Raw genomic sequence first — 6,737 nt, forward strand, 5'->3', positions numbered from 1 at the left:
GACAGCCGGGAGCCGCCGCCGCCGCTGAGGGCAGGGCAGGACCCGGGGAGGGCCCCTCCGCCCCGGCACAACCGGGACCCGGGACCCGCGCCCCTCCTCGGGGAGCCGCGGCGGCCTGGCGCAGCCGAGGAGGCGGCCGATGCTGTCGGGCCCGCTGGAGAGGCGGTGGCTTTTCCAGACGGACCCTTTCCGGGAGCTGGAGGGAGGCGGAGCGGCCTTCCCGGCCGGGCCGGGCTAGGGAGGAGCGGAGGGGTTTGGGGGCTCTGAGGGGAGACCGCGGCGGGGGTAGAGCCGGACAGGCGGGGAGGGGGTTCAGAGGGTCCCTCTGGCCCCCGTGCAGACCCCCGAGGCCGGCACCTGACTTGCATAAATTAAAACCAGATCTGTGCGTAAAATCGTGTTCAAGCGATGTGCCCGTCACAGCATTCGTGGTGTGGCTCATTCACGTTCTTGCGTTAGTAATTACAGTGTACAGGATGGGAGTCTGGGGAGTTCAATTACATGTCCCGTCCATGTCTCATCTGCAGCATTTCTGATGGCTGTTTCCTCATAAATCAGTCCTTGGATGTTCTCAGCATCTTTCTGGCAATGGGAGTCCCCATATTTGGAACTGTCACGTCACTGGTATTTCACACATCTGTTTCCTCCTACATTTAGGCTGGTGGGTTTTGCTTTTCTAGATTTTTTCCATTTATAGTTTATCTTGTTACATGGGGATTGTTTGTGGGTTGCAGGAGAGTCCATTATTGATTTTACTCAGCCTTGCTGAAGTCTCCACGTGGAACAAAACATTTAGTAAATGGGTATGGAAAAGCAGACATCTCTATGAAAGGTCACATCACTGCTCCTTTTCTCTGTACATTTTTATTTTCAAAATGAAAATGCTCTCTAACATCATACAGTCACCCTAAATGTAGTTGTCAGGTAAGCATATGGAGTCAGCTTTTCCAGGTATTCCTCTTCTTTTACTATGCCCAAATTACCCTTAGGATGAACATGAACTCATTGAGTGCTTCTACAGGAAGACGTGGGGCTGTTCATCAAGTCAGGGAGATCGTTAAACCCAAATAATCAGTGATTTTAAATTGTTTAAATTGCAAACCTGTTAACCAAGTTCCTAACCTTGCTAATGACAGTATCCCTGTGCTTTCCTGCAGGCCTTATGCAGAAGTAGCCCTGGAAGTGTAATTTGGAAGACAATGTTACTTTGCAAACTACTGGAGGAAGAGAATTATTTTCAGGTGCAAATGTGTGGATCTGAGAGGCAAGAGGCAAACCAGATGACCAGAGATAGGGACTAAATGAGCTTGATCAGGAATGGTGGCTGGCGTGTGCCTCCAGCAATCTTCTGAGAGACTCTACTGAACAAAACACCTTTTACTGTTCACAAATTCACAGGCACAGTCTCAATAAGGGGTCAGCACAAGTATCTGGAGAACATTTGGATGCAGGGAACAGCAGCCTCCTACGATTCTGTTGCCTGAGCCAGATGCCTGTACAAGTGGACAATCCCAGTCTGTGGCTCAGTACCAATGTGAACTGAAATTTGACCTTCTCTGCTGGATGCACATGTTTGGCATTGTGGTGTTTGTATGGGCAAAGGAGAGCTGAGCTGAAAAGGATGTTAAGAGAAAGAGCCTCTGCTGGGATTTGAGAGGAATCCCTGAGAACTCCTCTGAAAGAGGGAGTGTTTCAAATTTCTTTAGTAGAGCAGTGACTTTGGCTGGACACTTTTTCACAGAAGGTGTCAAAGACAAGGAAGACTTGAATGCTTAATCTTTGTTCAATCTCTTGCTTTGATTTTCTTTTAAGACTGTAAAAAAGTTGAAGGTTTGCTCCCTGCCAAGAACTGAAAATAAGCACTGTTGGGTCACTAATGTAGCTGTTCAGTTGCAGTATTGGCCTGTTTGCTTCTTGACTTTGATCCCTTCTCTCTGGGACAATTTGTTGCTTGAGTAAAGTTCTAAAATATCTCTTTTTTACTTACTAGTCTGCCACATGGCACCAAGCCTCCCAGCTACCAGAATAACCACTTGTTTAGAGACTACCAAGCATGGCACAAAGCTGCAGCTGGCTTAAACAGGCTGCTTGGACAAGAAAGAGAATGCTTCATACAAAAAGATTGCTGCCATCAGTAACATAAGTTTTAGCACAACAGGGAAATGTTGTGGTAATTGCTTAAAAAGCCAGAAAAACTGTCAAACACTAACACAAATCAGGTCTTTAAGTACAGGGATTCCTGTAAATTTTCAGGAGACTTGTTTGTTTAAACTGCAGTCTCTGTCTCCACCAGAGAGAGAGCCCATGGCTTATCCAAAAGTCTATTCAAATTCCTCTTGCTGAGCACTCTTTTATTCTTCAAATACAAAAACCAGAAGGTACCACAATGAGTCCTTTAACCACAGCCAGCCACAGCATTCTTTTGCCCTTCTACTGGGCTGCCTGCAGGAGCTGGGGTGCTGCCTTCTCTCAAAGTCAGCTCTCTCAAACCTTAATAGGAATTGCCTTTTTCAGGAACCCACAGAGCCTGACCTTGCCCCTAAAAGGGGAAGGCAAATTTATTCATCTTTGCTCTGAAAAAAAAAAAAAATAAATCATATAATGCCAAATTAAAGGGCTGAGCTAACAATTAAAGCTAATGGGCAATGACAGATCATTTGCAGTTACCTGCCCTGCAGAGTATTTTCTTAACTCACTGTGTGTGTGAGAATGGCACAAGCAAAATGGGAAGTCAGGTAAGAGGAAAAGGCTCCATACTCTTCAGAAGCAGAGGGTGGCACTCTCTGCACAGCACAAAGCCCATACGTGGTGCTTTCCACTTAGAGCTATTATAGCTATAAACATGTTTTTCTAAATATTTCCTTAGCAAACATCTTGTTCTCTAAACGCTGACAACACCGTGTTCCAATTCCCTCTGCTAATTTAATGTCTTTCTGTGTCCATATTTCTATTATTTGGTGTCACTCAGTCTACAAAGATTTCATTTAAAAAAGAAACCTGTGCTAACCACATATAAATAGCTCTATTACTGGCAGACTGCAATCAGTCTTAGGCATCCAGCTCTCCTCCCACAGCCACTGAGGAAAAAAACAATTTTATATTAAATACAGACCATGGAACTATAATTCAGGTCTTAAGAAATGGGCTTATTAAAGACTGTCTTACTATTTTATTTGTATATTTTATTTACTTGTATGCGAAACATTTATATGACATTCTACCTAAGCAATTTTTAACATGTCTGTTCTAGCATGGATAAGTATTTAGAGTGTTTTTTTCCTGACTCATTTCTAAAAACAGGAGACACTCAGATGTAAGTGTGGCATGTCTGATATAACAACCTAGCTCAGAATGGATTTAATCAACATCTACTCTACATAAAAGAAGGCTGGGAAAGCATAAAAAGCCATGTTGTGTAACCAGAAGGTTTGCAGATGAGAGCTCTTGTGTACAGAGAATAAACAAAGATTTAAGGCCTTGTTACTGGAAGTGTCTTGCCAATGCCCTCCTCCTGTTTAAGACTGGATAGAGCTTGGTCATACCAGCTGTTTTGAAAAGCAGAAACTGCTAAAAACTGCATTCATTTATGTGAGACATTCCACTATAGTCTTCCTGGATGAGGAGGGTTAGCTTTGGTATCAGGATGACTTACATTTTAAGACAAATAATTCAGAAAGTTTTCTTTCCATGTATCTGTGTGTGTGAAAGAGTGGATGGAAATTACTGTTTTTTAATGGTTTTAAGCTGAGCTTTTCCACAATAAATGATTTTTGTTGCCAGCCTGGAAGCAGTAAGTTGTTTTTGTTGGGTTTTTTTATGATAATGACTTTCCCAGCCTGGGGCTACTGGTTAAGAAAGTGATGCCATTACACACACAAGTCCTATCAATTAACTTCATAAATGTCACTGTTTCATTGAAACACAGTGCTTGCTTCAGCATTTCAAAACCCCTCAAAATGGCACACTACAGTAGGCAACATGGGCCAGCCCTCTGAAAGAGCTGCTAAGAGAACATGGAAACCTTGAATTTTTTAACAGGGGGCCCAGCTCAGAGAACAAGAATTTTACTTTCTTAAAGATGTCTTAGCACCTGTGAGAGGCTTGGCCTTGTCTGCTCAGGGACATGCACAGTTGCATCTGCATGTTCCCTTCCTGAGGCATAATGGGACTGGGCTATAACTCTGATCTGGGCTGGGTGGCAACTATGGGAGAGGAAAAGCTGGAGAGAGTGTAAGGCAGGGAATAAAGAGCAGGCAGGAAGCAAAATACCTTTTATCCTTCTGTCCTTTCTTGATCCTTCCATTAAATCTATCCCTCCAGCAGCCTTGCATGGCCGTCTAATGGGCAGCTGAGCCAGATACTGTGGCAAGCCAGCTCACCAGGGAGGTGTTCCCTGGAAGGGGCATTCATTAGAAGCCCTGCTCACAGGCTCATTGCACCACCTGCAAGCCTGGCTTCATGGCTTTTTACCTTCACTGGGCAGTCAGACACCTTTTGAACTTAGTCTTCCATGCTGCCTGGTGTGGGAAGCTGTCCATGCCCATACAAACTCCCACTGCCTGCTTGCAGAGGGAACTCATAAATATAAACACAGTCTCCATAAAAACTATGGCTTGAAAGAGTCACCAGTTTGAGATGAAAATAGTTCAGAGCAGACTCTTAATAAGTTTTATCCTTAATTCTAGATGGTAAGTCATTTCTAAGCCACAGCAATTTAGTGTTGTGTGGACAGGTCCTACTGCCAGAGGGATGCTGAGATAAGAGAACAAAGAGATACTGACAGAATTTCCTAGGCCAAGAACAGAGTAAACACAAACATGAGAAATCAGCATACATTTGTGTCTGTGCTACATGCTCAAGGTCTACAGCCTGGAACAGCAGCATAGTCCACACAACAGCCTCTTTGCCTCAAAAGGATTACGGGTGCCTGCACTCAGATGACCCCTGCAAAGGAATCCAAATAACAGGGATGTTATTTGTCATAACAGGTCCTTAAAAAGAGAGCTGCATTGCTAGACATGAGCATGTTCTCTCTCTTTCATTTAGATTTTTTGATAGTATTATTCCAGACCTGTCCAAGTGAAGAAAATAAATCACTTTTAGAATACGCTTTTCTGCCAGCTAGTCCTTGACTTACATCCACAGCAACTATGCATTAACATAAGGAAACAGCAGATGAAATCTCTGTGTTTACTTCTGTCACACCGAGTCTCATGTGGAAAGAAGTAGATTTCTTGTTTCAGGGATTTTTCAAAGCTTAACATGCATTTATGGTGACATCGCCCTGAGGTTTAACTGTGAGTGTGAAGAAAAGCAATGCACCACAGTGCTGTGCTTCAGAGACCAGACTGCCCTTCAGGCAGAAGTGTTCTGCTTGGAAAAATACCTTCCCTCTCAAAAATATCTTCTGCCAGAGATGCCAAGTGTCCTGGGTCATGTGTTTGTTCAGAATAGATATAATGTAGCTATCCATGCTTTTTCAGTTGACAGGTAACTCGAAGAAATATTACCCAGGAGGATCAAAATGTAAATTTGAACAGAGCAATCACAGTAAATAACTGACAAGGTCATAGCCTCACAACACCATTTACACAAGATTTGCCCTGAAAAGAAAAGGGTGAAATAAAAATTGGCCACATGAAGAATTATTTGCATCTTCTGTCTTCGGTGCAAGAAGGATGACCAATGCAATTAAACTATCAAGATGTTCCTTATGTGCCCTTCCATTGAAGGGCTATTTCTACATTAGCAAATGCAAATTTCTCAGGGAGGCAGCGTGGTCCAAGAGGGCAGTGAGCAGTTGGAGTCCTGTCCCTGATTCCCTCTCAGCCTTGGGCTAATCATGTTGCTAGTTTTTCCAGGTGCCCTCATTTTGTCCAGTAACAGATAACAGGCAGCTTCATCTCACAAGCACTACAAGCAGGATAAGAATATTTGTCTCACCTCTTTGGGAATAAAGCATTATTTTTTATGGGCTGGGCATCAAACCCACAGTGTAGGTGACTAGCCCTGGATTACACATGAGATCAGGGTCAGCATGAATTCAACATGAGCCTGCTGCCTTGGTGCTGATGCCCAGCTTCTCCTGCTTTCATTACAAAGTGTAAATTCAAGACAGTGCTTCAGATTTACACAATGAAATGACCATATGGAAAGTCAAATACAAACTAATTCATGCATTTTTTAAAAAAGAGTGGTTTTGTTGGATGTCAGTCCTCCAACTTCATCCTTATAACACGCACCCACTTGGGCACCAATAATACCTGAAGGTATTAGCCATTTTTTCCCTGTTGATTACTTAGCACCCTGAAAACCAGGTTAATCTCTGCTCCTTGGGAAAGAGGAATTCAGGAACTGGGCTGCAGCCCAACAGCTTGGCTAGTAATTTGTCCCTTTCCTAGTAGTGGCTGGCACAAGAATTCTCTGGGAAAGGTATAAGAAAACCTATAACAACCTGCCACTGGGCAGATTCCCCTCCCCTGCCATGCAGAGGGCTCTGAGGGCTCCTTGTGCTGCTGACTGCGAGGGGGTAACCGAGCTACAAAAGAAGTGCAGCTCCAGGTGTGAAATCACAGTATTTTGTCAAATACTTTTTAATTTTAAAGTAGATTATTGCAACTCTTCCTACAGAATGGAAGATTTAACCACAGCTAGCCACGGATTTTCACTGCCGGCTGCAAGGACTGAGTAATTTTTGGTTGCTGAGGGCTGTGGGGCTGTCCGACACGCACTGCAGC

The 6,737-nt window shown here is 43.9% G+C and overlaps 1 long non-coding RNA gene across 1 annotated transcript; it reads left to right on the top strand.

The window, feature by feature from the left end:
* The first annotated feature begins 313 nt into the window (after nucleotides 1-313).
* LOC139805156 (uncharacterized) lies at nucleotides 314-3,787 on the top strand. Its single transcript, XR_011729711.1, has 2 exons — nucleotides 314-624; nucleotides 1,158-3,787. It is a non-coding gene; the product is annotated as an uncharacterized lncRNA (long non-coding RNA).
* The last annotated feature ends 2,950 nt before the right edge of the window (nucleotides 3,788-6,737 follow it).

This window comes from Heliangelus exortis, chromosome 19, assembly GCF_036169615.1.
Source record: "Heliangelus exortis chromosome 19, bHelExo1.hap1, whole genome shotgun sequence".
Lineage (NCBI taxonomy): Eukaryota > Metazoa > Chordata > Aves > Apodiformes > Trochilidae > Heliangelus > Heliangelus exortis.